Below are 15,633 nucleotides of genomic sequence, written 5' to 3'. Positions count from 1 at the left end.
CAAAAGGACAGTAGTACCTCATCATGTAATCACCCTTTATGTAAATGGAACTTACCAAACAAAAAGGCCCAGAGTGACTGGTTGCACCAAAAAATAAAACCCAACATTATGCTGACTCCAGGAGACAGGATCAAAAAAGCTCTTGGAAAAAACACAAGAAAATGGTGCACCCCAAAAATTGCAGGGGCCAGCATATGAGATAAAATAAGCTTCCAGCAAAAAAGGTAGCAAGAGAACTTTTCATAATCATATGAATTCAATTCATAATCATATGAACATCATATGATTAAGGATCCTACATCAGGAAGACATAACACTCATCAATAGACATGCACCAAACAAAGGAGCAGCAAAATATATATGGCAACTATAAACAAAATATATTGGCAAACTATAAACAAAATATATATGGCAAACATAAATCTGAAAACAGATATGGCAGCAACACAATAGTGGTAAAGAAATTCAATACCCCGCTTTCATCAAGGACACATCCACCTGACAGAACTCAGGGAAACTGTAGCTTTAAGTGAGGAATTAGACCATGTGGGCTGAACAGATATTCATAGGGCGCTACACGCCAAAAAAGCTGAATACATATTCTTGTCAGGGGCACATGGATAGTCTCCAGAATACACCACTTCTTGGTCACACAACAAGCGTCAATAAATTCATGATGACTGAAATCATATGAATATCTCTCTGATCACAATGGTATCAAACTAGAATCAACCATAAAAACAAACCAGGTGGGGGAAGTAATACATGGAGATTGAACAACACACACGAAATGGCTGAGGAGGGTTAAGGAGGAAAGCAAATGGGTTAAGGAGAATAGTAACCAAGAAATTTAAAAATACCTTGAGACAAATGACAGCTTATTGGTGGGGCACAGCAAAGGCAGCACTAAGAGGGGAATACAGAGCAATACAGGCCACACCTAGAATCAAGACAGAGGTCAAGGAAAGAATCTAACTTTACACCTAAAACAGCTAGAAAGAACAATTGAAACCAAAAGACAGTAGAAGGAAATAAAATTAAAGCAGAAATAAATGACACAGAAATCAAAGACAGATCAAAAAAATTCAATGAAACCAAAAGCTGGTCTTGAAAAAAATAAATTGACAAATCTTTTTCTACACTTTAATAAGGAAAAAGGGGGGAACCTCTAATAAATAGTATTATTAGTATAGTATTAGTAATAGAAACAAAAGTGGAGAAGTTACAACAGACACTTTAGGAATACAAAGGATAATGAGACAATACTAAATATCTATATGTCGATAAATTGGATAACCTCAAACAACCTAGAAGAAACTGACAAATTCTCAGAAGTATATAACCTTCTGAGACTGAATCAGGAAGATTCACAACAAAGCAACTACAAGCAAAGACATCAAAACACGAATCCAAAGTTTCCCAAACAACAAAGCCCAGGACCAGACATTTTCAGTGATTTCTACAAAATTTTTAAAGATGAACAATACCTGACTTCTCAACTCTTAAAAAAAAAAAGAGGAAGAGGGCCTCCCCTGGTGGCATAGGTGGTTAAGCAGAGCTCTGTGATGCTGTCCCCAGCCTCTGCAGCACCTGTTGGATCCTGGCCAGCTGGCAAGGGTCCCACATGGCAGGGCAGACCTCTCCTGTCGCACCCACTGCTCCCCTCAGCAGTGTATTTTGTCAGTCTGCCTGTTCTGTTCCCCGCTCTGTCTCTGGTGAATCCCTCACCCTCCTGCGAATCTGGCCTGTACCCAGCTCTTGTATAAATAAGTAAATAAATCTTTTTAAAAAAATGAAAAAAAAAGAGGAAGAGGGAACGCTGCAAAACACATTTCATGAGGCCAACATTCCCTTGTTACCAAAAGCAGAGAAGGACATCACACAAAAAAGAAAATTACAGACCAATCCCTGATGAATATAGATGCAAACACCCTCAACAAGACCTAAAAAAATCAAATTCAAAGGCACATTTGACTGAGCAGGATTTATCTCACCAATACAAGGGTGGTTCAACCTTTGAAAAAATCAATTAGATTTCTGCTGACACCAATAAGAATGCCTATTATCAAAAGTCAAGAAATAAATTTTCTGAGGATCAGGGGACAAAGGACCCTTGTGCACTATTGGTTGGATGTAACTGGTGCAGCCATTTTGTAAAACAATAGGGTGGGTTCTCAAAAAAAATAATAGAATTGGAATATGATCCAGTATTTCCACTTCTGTATATTTACCTCAAGAATATGAAAACACTTATTTAAAACAAGACAGGGCCCCTATTTTCATTGCAGCACTATTTAGAATAGCCCAAATATGGGACAACCCAAGTCCTGGAGAACAGGTGAGTGGGTTATCAAAATTTGACATATATCTCACATTCATATATCATGCACAAAAAAACACACAAATAGAATAGTACTCAGATATTTAAAAATATGAAATCTTTCCATTTACAAGAATATGGATAGAATTAAGGGAATTATGATTAAGTCAAATTAAGAAAGACAAATACTGTGTGATTTGTGGATATGTTAGGGGGAAAAGGATGTCCTAAAGCTAATTCCATACAGGCTTGGTGGACTCCACCCCCACTCCAGACCAAAGCCAAAGACACTGGGAACTCCAAATCCCATCCCCACCAAAGGGAAGGCAGCTGGGACCTGAGGGTGGGGTTAAGCAGCCAGGTTGATATAAAAGGCAGACACGTGGGCTTTGGGGATCCCCCATTTTGGCTCTCCGCCAGCTCGCAGTGTCCAACCAGCTCTGAGAGTGACTTTGGGTTTCCAGGTCAGCGGATCAGGTAGGACGCTTTAAAGACTTTATTTCCCTATTTTCTCCCTGAGTTGTACATTTTCCTTATTTCCTTTTCCCTTGTAAATAAACCTTTTATTAACCTTTTGTGTGTGTCTATAGTGGAGTATTCATAAGTCCCTTTTAAGCGCGCGGCTGAGGACCCACAGCCAGGAACCCGTTCAATATCGGGGCTGCTCTATAACAGCTACAAAGGGAAAAAAAAACAATCAAGATACACAACAAAATGGCGGTCACCAGAGGGGAAGGAGGGTGGAAGGAATAGTTTAGTAAAGGATGATGACTGGACTTTTGGTAGCGGGTGTGTGAGAATATACAGCTGCTGGCTGAGAAGATGTACACATCACTTCTACGCAGTGTGTAAATTAATGTTACCTCAATAAAAAAAAAGAAGAAAAAGTTTCCCCCAGCCTGCTGCCCAGTCAGAGCCCATGGCCTGAGGAGGCCTGGGAAGGACAGGACAGGACTGTACTGTCCTCAGGAGCCCCCTGCACCTCCAAAGAATCACTTCTTACCTGTGCTGCCCTAGTTTGGCCTAAGCCCCTCCTCTCTCACCTGGAGACAGACAGATTAGTCTCTTCTGCCACCCCAGTCTGGGCCTCTTTCACCTGAACCAGGTCCTGCCCTGCTCACAGCCTGGCAGGGGCTCCACAGCCCCACAGTCACCCCGACCCCACAAAGTGACCCTTTCCCAGGCCTCTGACACCCACTCTTGTGTCCCTCCCTCTCCCTCTGCTCCACTGATCCTCACCCCCTCTGTCCTTGCATACCAGGTACCAGCCAGCACCCCACAGACTGTTCCCTCCATGGGATGCTCACCCTCAACACCCCTCCCCAAGGCTTTGCTCCCATCCCACCATCACACTGACCCCCTTGATGGACACAGCTGCCCCACACGCCCCTCCCTCCCCTGCTGCCCAACCTGCTCCCTGCCTGTCCCTCCTCTCAGCCCCTCTGCAGGTGGGGGTGGGGTGGGTTTCTTGTCTTCATTATTCACTGTCTCCTGCATGAAAGCAGGTCTCTGATGATGGGGCTCTGTCTGATTTATACACAGCACCGAGCATATAGCTGACACCCTACATATATATATTAGGGGAAAGAAATGAATTAGTGACTGACAAGTGTTTGCAATACACATAGAGTCAAAAGCAAAAATGAGGGGAAAGGCCTTTTTAGTTTTTGACAGTTGTCATCCCTCCCCCTCATGGTCTAGGTCAGTGACTGCTCTTAACTGTGTTATCACATGAGTGGTTGGGGAGCTCCCCCATTTTTTTTTAACATCAGTCTTCACTTTTGTACAATGCATGCTCTCTCCACTCAAGGGAAGTTCCTATAAAATTCCCACCACCAATTCACCTGTGCACCATCACCATAGTCCCTTGTGCTCCTCCCTCCCCTGTTTTGATCCCTCTCCCTCACCTTGGAAGCACCCTCATCTTTCTGCCAGGGCCCCCACACAGCCATCCTTCCTGAAGGAAGAGCTCCCAGAGCCCCAGAGCCACCCACCCAGGAGAGACACAGGACAGGGAGGGGCACACTCACCTTGGGACCCCCGGAGGGTAGCTGGAGGAGGAGCAGTGGGGAGGGAGGAGGCAGAACACAGAGCTGGGGCAGGAGCAGGGCACCATCTCCTCAGGGCTGTGGAGAGACAGGGCAGGAGGCAGCCAGACCCACATAGAGGAGCAGGGCAGCCAGGAGCTCTGGGCTTAGGGGGGAGCAGAGTCCAGGGGACCCCCACCAGCAGAAGCAGGTCCTTCCTAGTGACCCCTTATGCCCTGAGACCAAGAAGGACAGACCTGGCTCCTCTCAGGGCTTCTGGAAGCCTCTGTGCTGCTAGACCATGAGGTTATTGGAGAAAAACGTCCTCTCTTCCCTTTCCACCCCATGGAACCACACCCAGACCCACTCTGCTCAGAGCACCAGGACCCTCAGTTCCCAACACCTGGGCCGGGGGTGCAAACTGCCCTCCCTCACCATCATCACACACAGTAACTCCCCAGGACAGAGGCCCATACCCAGGCCCCATGAAGGATGGACCAGCACCTGCTTGTGGTCCTGCCCCCCTCAGTGTGAGCAGGTGTCCCTGAGAAGCATCAGGACACACGACACTGTCCCCAAGGAGTCAGGGTATCCCCAGGGGCCCCTGTCCTGCTGTCTGCTTCTTCAGTTAACCTGAAGGGCAGTCCTCCCCAGTCCTGACCTGCCAGGGACAAGGACAAGGTCCTGCCCCAAACACAGCAGGAGCCGGGTCAGATCCCCACTGAGGGCTTTGTCCTGTCCTCTCTAACTCTGGGGGGGATTCCTCGGGATGAGGGACCCAGTGGGACAGAGCAGCAGAGAAGGGAAGATGAGTCCTATCAGAGAAAACATCTTCAATCTGCTATCAGGCAGAATGAGGGGCACCCCAGGGCCCCAAAAACTGCAAGTTCTGCCATCTGCCACATAAAGGCAGAGCACACTCTGAGTGTGAAAGGACACAGTAGATTCGCGCGCACAGAGAGGAAGGGAAGGGAGGAGAAGAGTTTCCCAACAAAACACCCAGTTACCATCCCTTCGTGGGTAAACCCAACCACACAGGGTTGCCCCAAAGTGGGGCCACTGCAGCCTGAAATCTTGCCACAAGTCTCAGGCACCTTCTGGCGGGGTCCCACAGAAGCCGATGAAAGGGAACAGGTCAGTGGGGGACAAAAGGAGCAAAATGAAAGCACAAACCATGGTCACACAGGCCAGTGTCCCCACGGGTCTCTCCCAAGTGTCTCCTTCCACGTCCTCCTGTCCCTGGGGCGAGCCCAGCGCTGAGAAGCAAGGGGGGCTTCTCCACACGCCCCTCTCCTGTGTCGTCCCCGCGTCTCTCTCCAGGTGCTCTCTCCCCCACACGCCTGTGTCTCACGGAAGATGCTCCTAAAGGGCCCTGACATAGGTGGTCTCTGTCCAGAGAGGTCGTGTGACCCCACGTCTTACTCAGAGAAAAGGCAAAACCCTTCCAACATCCTCAATGTCTGCATGATGTGGGCGCACAGACCCCATCTCAGTGACCCCTGCCCCAGCCGCAGCCTCTGACACACAGACATCCCCGTCCTGGGGCGTCTGGGCTGAGGTCGCCCTGCCTGGACAGAGCTTCCGCAGATACCCTGTGGGCATGGAGTGTCCATCAGGTCTTCTCTCAAAGGTCCCTTCCCAGTGAGACCCACCTGTCCATGCTAGGAGAGTAGCCCTCTTCCTTGTCCCCACACACCTTCTCTGGGTCACCTTCCCCACAATTCTTACCCACACCAGGATGAGTCTGAAAATTCATCTCTAACACCAGATGTGCGTGAGCAGGGGCAGCTCTGGGCCTTGTGTGGACAATAGCGGTGCCTAAGCCTAATCCCTGGCATGAAAAAGAACAGGTGTGCTCCAAAAAATCCCAAATAAGTAAATATAAACACACTGAGGCCTGAGGACCCAGCCCTGTCTGAGCATAGCCTGAAACAGCCGCACGCAGCCTCCACCCACATCCTGGAGACAGTACAGGCCCAGGTGGTGTCTGAGTCGCTGTGACCACAGGCCCTGCTGGGACAGGTGCTCCTGAAGCACAAGGACAAAGGAGCAGAGAGATGACCCCTGAGGAGTGACCACGTCAAAGCCCACGACGCACCGAGCCCCAACTGGACACAGGCCCCGTTCCCCTCGGCTCCTCACAGCCCCACCTGCACAGACTCAGCACAACAAACCTGCAGTTCTGGCTGGTCCTCATGGCTCCTACTTAAATCCTATAAAACTTTAAGAATCTTTTCAATTAACCCATCATAAAAACAATGCAGAACAGTTTCATGTCTGGGTGTCTATTTTCAGTAGGGAAGTGGACATTATTCCTCAGGACAACACAAAGTCCAAGCAGGGGTGGAGTCAGCCCTGCCTCTGCCGGAGCAGGAAAGTCATCAGGGAGAGACACAGGTCAGTGTGGGGAGGGGCCTGGTGGGCAGGACTGGGGCAGTCTCCCCACCTCCTCACATTCTGCTAATGTGACCCCAGACACCTGAGAAAGCCCTTTGCGGCAAGAGGAACAAGAGGATCTTCATTGAGGGAGCGCTGGTCACATCACTGCTTACACTGTAGAAGGGTAGGGTCACCCCTCATGTGCTGTCACTGTAGCACACCCACCCCCGAGGCCACGGGCCTCCAGCAGAGTCCTCTGTGCCACTCCCCACTTTGTGGTCACCCTTCCCATTGCCCCTTGGGTAGCCGCTGCTCTACATGCAGACTTCAAGGGTTAGTTTGTGTGTGTGTGTGTGTGTGTGTGCGCGTATGTTTTCAATAGTCATAATAACTTTTTATTGGTTTCACATAAATAGCTAATAGTTTGCAAACCATGTTTTTCCAATATATTGATGTTAACACATATGAACGTATTTATTAGATTTTTTGGCAGAGGAGGTGGAGAAAGTGGGGGAAGATGACAATGTCAAAGCTTATCCTCAGTGACAGGGCTGAATACTTGGCCATCGTTTCTCTTCATAGAAAGTTATAGATTTATAACCTTGAAATATATCAAAACTGCAGTGCCTCAGTTTACTTTAAAAAACATAAGTGAGGGCCCTCTCTGGTGGTGCAAGGAATTAAGAAGCAGCACTATGAAGCTAACTGCAGCCACTGCAGCATGAGTTCAATCCCGAGCCAGGGAGGTGATCCACATGGCATGGCAGACCTCGCCTGTATTCTACGTTGCTCCCCTCAGCAGTGTATCTCAGTCAGTCTGCCTGTTCTGTTTCCCAATCTCTCTGGTGAATCCTCTCACCCCTCACACCTCTGGACTTTACCCAGCTCTTGAATGCATAAATCTTTTAGATTTATTTACTTATTGTAGGGTAAGGAAAAAATATCAGGCTTTTCTGCCCTCCTGCCATCAGGATAGATGATGGATTCTTGCGGTTCTGAATGCATGCCTGATGGCGGGCACCTGGAGTAGGGTGTGGGCCTAGGTAGATGGGATTCACCTGGGCTAAGACTGGGCTTTTAGGATGGTGTCATGGGGACGCCAGCAGAAGCCAAGAATGAACAGAAGCTGAGAAGAAGCAGAGAGAAGGCCAGGGACCCAGATAGGGTGAAGACTTGCTGGGGGCTGAGAAGACTGCCAGTCTTCCGGCCCCCAGCATCCTTGCCTGCCATATGCCTGGTAATCTAAATAAAAACCTGCAAAACCCACTGAGGACTGTCTAGGACTCCTTTACCCAGTCTGCTGGATCAGAAAACCTGCACTGTGTCCATTTCTGATCTTACACTTATGCATACAAGAGCTGGGTATAGGCCAGAGATGTGGGGGAAGAGGGGTGAGAGGATTCACCAGAGACAGAGTGGGGAACAGAACAGATTGAAATACACTGCTGAGGGGAGCAGCGGGTGAGACAGGAGAGGTCTGCTTCACCATGTGGGCTGCTCCCTGGCCAGCCGGAGATTGAACTCATGCTGCAGAGGCTGGAGATTGCTTCTTAGTATGGTGCTTAATCCCTTGCACCACCAGGGAAGCCCAAATAAATAAATCTTAAAAAAAAATAGTGAAATATATTACTTGGGCATCTGTAGGGTAAGGAAAAACGTCAGGCTTTTCTGCCCTCCCGCCATCAGGATAGATGAGGGAACACTGTGATCCTGAATGCATGCCTGATGGCGGGCACCTGAAGTGGGTACACCTGCGCTAAGACTGTGCTTTTAAGGGCGGCGTCACAGGATGCAAGAAGCCGAGAAAGCAGCAGCAGAAGCCGAAAGAGAAGAAGCCCGAAGCAGAAGCAGAGAACACCAGAGCGCCCAGATAGAGTGAAGATTTGCTGAGGGCTGGAGGACTGCCGGCCTCCCAGCCCCCCAGCCTGCCACGTACCCGCTGAACCCAATAAAAGACTACAAAAAACCACTGAGGACTCTGACTCCTCCTTTACCCGGTCTGCATGGGATCAGAAAACTGCAGTGTCCAGTTCCTGACCTCTACAGCATCACATTTCCCTTTCTAAATGTATTTACATTCACATAATTTTGCACTTATTACATAATGTTTTTTTAAAATAAATAAAAAAAAATGTTAAACTAAATAATCCTACATTTCATAGTATCAATTTTTTTTAATTCCAGTTTATTAATTCATCAGTAAAATGTAACATTTGACAATGTCCCAGAGAATAGGGGGACACATGAAATATGAAAAGGCCATGTACATAGTCACTACAGATTCTATCAGACCTGCTGTCACATTGGGGCTTCCCCTTGAACAAAGTACTACAGGTGGTCATTGCCGGGCCAGCATGGAAGACAGAGCTCACTCCTGACACCAGGCACCATCTGTCACTGTATTCCGCTCCTTGTCATGACGCTGGGTCTTGATGCTATTAGCACAATGAGTTTTTCTCAATGAACGTGGTGGGTTAAGGCAAAAGGACATAACCTGGTCCCCTCAATCATTTATTTTCTCTCCACCTTTTTAAAAATTATTGTTGAGACAATGTAAGTGTAGCGCAACCAACCCACGCCGGGAAGTTCCATTACCGGTTCCAGCAGCCGTGTTGGTGTCTTCATGCTCTCCGCTGTTCACCGCCGCTCTCCGCCACACCCTCAGTCCACTCCACTGCACTCCCCCGCCCTCAGCACCGCACCACACTGCAGGGCGTCACGCCACGCCACATGACGCCAGGCCAGTTGGCTTCCCCCTGCTCCCCCCCTTACCCCACAATAAGGTACAGGTTTCCTGGCTGGAAAGACACAGTCACCTCTTAGGTCACCGATGGTGTTTACGCAGGAGGTTGGTCTCTCAGCATGACCATCCCTCAGCAGGGCCCTCAATGCAGACTTTCCAATGCTACCATAGCTATGTCTCCTGGGGGTATGTAGATTATTTTTCTCATTAAAAATATTTAATAATTGGGCAATAACCTTTGTAATCTCTCCAGTGAATAATTTCTTAGTTTTTACAACTTCCCTCCTGGCTGCTGTGCTTTTTCTGTCACCTTCTTCCCCTCAAAGGAGGAAGGGTTTTGAATGGGCCTCCAATTCTACCCTGCAATGTAAAATACTGTCCACAGTTGTAGTTAGAGAAGAGGTAATGGTTTGTATGATGAGCTGAGTCATTAATAAGTGGCCTTAAGATTTGAGGAGAGAAGACCTCCCCAGTGGCGCAGCAGGTTGAGCACAGCATTCTGAAGCTGTCCGCAGCCTCTGCAGTGCTGGTTCGATTCCCTGCTGGCCAGGGAGATACCCACATGGCGCAGCAGACCTCTCCTGTCTCACCAGCTGTTCCCCTCAGCAGTGTTTTTGGTCAGTCTGCCTGTTCTGCTCCCCACTCTGGTGAATCCTCTCATCCTCCGGCACCTCTGGCCTCTACCCCAACTCTTGTATAAATAAAATAAATCTTTTAAAAAATTATAAAAAAGATTTGAGGAAACAGAAATCATTCTCACAAATGGAAATGAGGCAGCTATTGACCAAGATGTACAACCTAAATAAACCAGCTGATGTAATGGAAAGATTAAAGGGTGGAGATGGTAAGGTAGACTCTGAAGAAAGCCATCCACACAGTGAAAACCATGACTTGCAGGTGAAGAAGGGATCTTCCAAAGGTGTGGTTCATGGATTTGCTCATCTCTAAGTCTATGGTGAAGGCCTCTGTGAATCCAGTGGATCAGCATGTTGATGAGAAATAGGAAGGACCATACAGGTACAATGGGTTGAAACCAACTGTTTGGAAACTTTCCTATGTTGTCAGGTAAGTTGCTGCATCCTCTCAGCTCCACAAAAGCAGTGAAATGGTGGGAATACTTAATCCATGGTAATGACCTAACAGTAAACATGATTCTCAGTTGACTTGTTCTATAAATGTTGTGGTGGTTCATTAGGGAATGACTATAGGCAAAGTAATAGCTCATTGTCACAAAGAGGAAATAAAGGATAAAAACACCAAGATTTCTTACAACCCGGACAATGACAGAATTACAATTTGTTAGAAGATGTCATACTCTGGCCCTGTGGTTGGATATGGAAATGGTATAAAAAAATAATTATCTACAGCATCAAGTACAAGATCCATCTTAGCTCTAGCAAATAAGAGGGGCTGGGGATCCAGTGGTGTTATAAGTGCAACAAGACACAATGGGGGACTCAGTCAGCAGGAGTCAGGCTTTGTCTTCAAATGATTCTGATGCTAAACTAGAGAGGGTCAGTCCACCACCCAGTGCTGCCAGACCAGGAAGCCTGGGCTGGTTTGTAGCCCTGGTCAGCAATAGGTGCAGCCTGGGGATTCAGGGCTAGTTTTTAAGTTTTCCTTAATATAGCCCTTTGTTAGATTTTCTCTATCCATATATGGGTGACATATTTGCCTTTCTCCTTTGGACTTATTTCATTTAGCTCCATCCATGTTGCCCCAGATGGCATGAGTTTATGTTTTTCTGATAAGTAGTATTCTATTATCTATATACCACCTCTTGAATTCTCATCTGTTTTCAGGCATTTTGGTTGTTTCCACAGCTTGGGTATTGTAACTAGTGCTGCAGTGATCATGGATGTGCAAGGTGCCCTTCATAGTAGTGTATTTGTGTTCTTTGGGTACACATATAGGAGTGGAACTACTGGGCCTATGGAAGATACTTTAATTTTCTAAGAAATCTCAATAATGTGTTTATATATATGTATAAAATATCAGGTTTTTTTTTTTTGTACAATGTACGCTTGTATGTTTTCTCCTTTCAGTTGTATTCCCCATGAAATTCCCGGCACCAATTCACCCATGAAACATCACGATCGTCCCTTGTGCTCTTCTCTCCCGTTTTGCTCCTTTTACCTCCCTGTCCTTTGCAAAATGTCTCTGATTTATAGTTGCTTGCTAATTTTGGTTTTTTATTTATCATTACTCTTATTTATTTTCCTGATCCTTATTTGATTCCCCTATATTCCTCCTATAAGTGAAACCAACAGATAATTTTCTTCATCTCTCTGGCTTATTTCACTGAACATGATCCCTTCTAGCTCCATGCATGGTGAGAATGGCATGCACTGATCTTTTTTGATTGCTGAATAGTATTTTATTATGTATATACCACATCCTCTGGATCCAGTCATCTATTTTTGAGCATTTGGGTTGTTTCCACATCTTACCTATCGTAAATAGTGCTGAAATAAACTTAGAGATTAATGCTTTTGTATCCTTTGGGTAGATTCCTAGGAGTGGAATTGCTGGATCATATGGAAGCTCTATCTTAGGCAGGTTAAGAAATCTCCACACAGCTCTCCATAGTGGTTGGACCAGTTTGCATTCCCACCAGCAGGATAGGAGAGTTACTTTTTCTCCACATCCTTGCCAACATTTGTTGTTTCCTGTTTTTTTAATATGTGCCATTCTCTCTGGTATAAGGTGGTATCTCATTGTGGTTTTGATTTGCATTTCCCTGATTTAAGTGATGTTGAACATTTTTTCATATACCCTTTGGCCATTTGCATTTCCTCTTTGGAGAAGTCTTTTTAGATCTTCTTCCCATTGTTTGACTGGGTTGTATATTTTTGTTGAGTCCTGTGAGCTTTGTGATTAGTCCCTTACCAGTTGCATTGTGTGCAAAAATTTTCACCCAATCAGAAGGGTGTCTCTTTGTTTTGGTTAATGTGTCTTTTGCTGTACAAAATCTTTTTAGTTTGATGTAATCCCAGCTGTTTATCTTTTCCTTCACTTTCTTTGCTTTTGGGGTTGTGTCTTTAAAGATGTTATGGATATTTATTTCATGTAGTGTTTTGCTTATATTTTCTTCTATATATGTTATGGTTTCAGGTCTTATGTTGAATTCTTTTATCAATTTTCAGTTGGATTTTGTGCATGGTGTGAAGAAGTAGTCTAACTTCATTTTTTGCACGTAGCAAGCAGTTCAGTTTTCCCACTACCATTTAGTGAACTGTCCTCGTTCCATTGCATATACTTTGCTCCTTGTGTTACAGAGCAGCCCCGATTAACACGTGGTCAAAGACTAGTTGTCCATAAATATGTGGGTTTATTTCTGGGTTTTCTATTCAATGCCATTGGTCTGTGTGTCTGTTTTTGTTTCAGTATCATACTATTTTAATTATTATGGCTTTGTAGTATAGTTTGAAGTATGGGAGTGTGATGCCTCCATTCTCCTTCTTTTTAGTCAAGAGAGCTTTGGCCATTTGCGGAAACCTTGGTACTGTTTCCATCAAAAGTGAACCAGTCTACATTCCTAAAATAATGTAGAACTGTTTCCTATTCACTAGGTCCTCACCAGCACTTGTTAATGTCTCATCTTTCTGATACAGGCCATTCTCACAGAAATGAGGTGGTTTTGCTATGGCAATTTCCTAGAGAAATAGGCACTCAGAGAGGTGGAGAGAGATTTAATTGTCACACCAGTGGGCTCTTGGAAATGCTCCCCAAAGGGCTGAGCACCCAAGAACAAGAATGGCAAAGTTTTATACAGTTTATATAAGGAAACTTGCTGTCCCATCCATCATAGCATAACCATTCTTTATTGTTCGGAAAGGGCGTTCAAGGGAGTCACGGCTACCACCACGGACAAGCAGTGCAGCACACCCAGCAACTTCTTCGCTTCAGCAAGCAGCAGAATCAAAGCGGGAGACTCCCCCAAGCAGCAGACTTGGGAAACTTTCTGTTTCATTTCCCACCTTTTGATACCCCTACTATGTGCTAGGAGTATCAAGGTCTGGACTCATAGCAAGCAGCAGGAAAGTTGCCTAAGGGTTCATATTGTCTAACTAACATTTGAAGTTTAATAGTCTCCAAATGGAACTGGGTAAATTATGTGGCCAGATTAAAAGGACAAGGCCCAAGGGCAAGCATCACAAGATTGGAGACCAGTGCACCCAGGACAGGCGTGAGCAAGGCACAGTGCAGTGATGCTGTCCCACCAAGAGAAGCAAGAGACGCAGCTACTACTGGGTCCAAACCAGCAGCCCATAAGCATTCCGCCTGTGATGCTCCCTGAGCTTCCGCTGTGAGCAGGCCAACCCGCTTCCAGGCTGTGGTTGGAGCAGGGCTGCAGCAAGTCACGGTGTTTGGTCAGAGTCTCTCTGCAGGGTCTGTTGAGCTTTTCCAGGGTCAGGGCAGGCTATGCACCGTTCTGACATGTCCGGTGTATCTGAGCTGGCGTATCTGGGGAGTTTTGTTCCCTTGTAGTAACACCTGCAACTTTGACAGTAGTATGGTGGTAAGGATGACAGAACAGGGCCCCACCCGACAGGTTTGAGTGGCTCTTTTTCCAGTCCTTATTCAGACTCAGTCCCCAGGTTCGTGGGGATGAACTGAGGATCCCAGAGGAATGGGCCCTCTGGATGACAGTTTCATTAACCTTGTGTAGCATGTTACTAAGGAGCTGCAGCTGCCGATTTAGTCCCAGTTCGCCAGTGTGTCTGAGGTCTCCCCTCATCATAGACACAACAGGGGAGGCCGACCAAACAAAATCTCAAAGGGAGTGTAGCCACTGTCATTGGGAATGCACCAAATTCTGAGAAGCACTAAGGGGAGAAGGCCCACCCAGGGCTAACCTGTTTCCTGGCAAAACTCTCCCAGAGTCATTTTAATGGTTCGGGTAACACACTCTACTGTCCCTGAACAATGTGGCCCGTAGGCTGGAAGATTTCATTTACTGTGAAGTAAGCGAGTCATGTGAGTGGTGATTTCAGCAGCAAAGGCTGGGCCAGTAACACTGCCAATAATCAAGGGGACCCCATATCTAGGAATTATTTCTCTTACAAGAGTTTTGGTGACTTCTCGGGCCTTCTCTGTTCTGGAGGGATGCCTCTACCTACCCAGAGAAGGTACAGATCAGAACAAGTAAATATTTGTGGCCTCTGCAAGCCTTGATTTTTTTTTTTTTAATATTTATCTTTCATTTATGCAATAGCTGTGGTACAGGCCAGGGGCACCAGAGGGTAAGAGGATTCACCAGAGACAGAGCAGGGAGCAGAACAGGCAGACTGACCAAAAAGCACTGCTGAAGGGAACAGCAGGTGCACCAGGAGAGGTCTGCCATGCCATGTGAGTATCTCCCTGGCCAGCTGGGAACTGAACTGGCGCTGCAGAGGTTGCGGACAGCTTCACAGCACTACGTTCAATCCACTGTGCCACCCGGGAGGCCCAAGGTTTGATTTTTGTGAAGTCCACCTACAGGTCCTAAAAAGGGGAGGAGCCCGTGTGTTGTACACAAATCTGACCCCTGAAGAAGCAAACTGAAGGAACAAGAGTTTATCCGTCTGGCAGGAGCCATCATTCCTCTGGGTATTATCACCTTCATTTTTTTTTATTTGATATTTATATTTATTCATTTATTTTTCTTATTATTCATTTTAAACAATATTTCTTTCCCTACCTGCCAGGTGTAGTCCCCATACACTTTCCTTCCCCATTGCATCTGTGCACCATCACCTCAGTCCCCTGTGCACCTCCCTCCCTCCCTATCATCTCTCTCACTCCTCCTCCCCTGCAGTAAGTCTCTGGTTTATAATTGTCTGTTTATTGCTTTGTTGTTTTTGTATTGCTATTATTTTTTTACACTGGTGTCTTATTTGGTTCTCCTATAATCCTCCTACAAGTGAAACCATCTGATATTTTTTCTTCTTCCTTCTGACTTATTTCACTGAGCATAACTCCTTCTAGCTCCATCCATGTTGCTGCGAATGGCATGAGTTTATCTTTTATTGATTGCTGAGTAATATTAAGAATCGCACATATCAAACAAACTAGCAACAACAAATGTTGGCAAGGATGTGGTGAAAAAGGAACTCTCCTGATCCTAGATCTGAGGCATACAGCAGGGGGAAGGGTGAGAGATGGTTCCAAACAGGGGAGGG

The 15,633-nt window shown here is 46.3% G+C and overlaps 1 pseudogene; it reads right to left on the bottom strand.

The window, feature by feature from the left end:
- Nucleotides 1-9,740: 9,740 nt before the first annotated feature.
- LOC119251325 (lathosterol oxidase-like) lies at nucleotides 9,741-10,855 on the bottom strand (annotated as a pseudogene).
- Nucleotides 10,856-15,633: the final 4,778 nt, after the last annotated feature.

This window comes from Talpa occidentalis, unplaced genomic scaffold, assembly GCF_014898055.3.
Source record: "Talpa occidentalis isolate TD23 unplaced genomic scaffold, MPIMG_talOcc4v2.1 talOcc4.2, whole genome shotgun sequence".
Taxonomy (NCBI): Eukaryota; Metazoa; Chordata; class Mammalia; order Eulipotyphla; family Talpidae; genus Talpa; species Talpa occidentalis.
The sequence above is the reverse complement of the archived record's forward strand: the minus strand, read 5'-3'. Positions and strand labels throughout refer to the sequence as shown.